Consider the following 252-nt stretch of genomic DNA (forward strand, 5'->3'; position numbering starts at 1 on the left):
AATTCTCCCCTATTTGACTCTTCAGGGGAGTCGAGCGACAACGAAGAGGCGTCGTTTCCCGAGCGTTACATGATCATGTCAGTGCAGGAACCCGCGGTGACGAGAGGGCGAGCGGCGTCATCGGCCGTAAATGTGGAATCATCGTAAGGGCTTGAGTGTCTGCTTCATCCTTAATGATGTTCTTGCCTTTTTCATCGTCGAGGATGGGGGGGGGGGGAGAAGAGGAGAGCATAGGGAAGGGGGGGGGATGGC

The sequence above is a fragment of the Penaeus monodon genome, chromosome 27 (assembly GCF_015228065.2).
Source record: "Penaeus monodon isolate SGIC_2016 chromosome 27, NSTDA_Pmon_1, whole genome shotgun sequence".
NCBI classification, from domain to species: Eukaryota; Metazoa; Arthropoda; class Malacostraca; order Decapoda; family Penaeidae; genus Penaeus; species Penaeus monodon.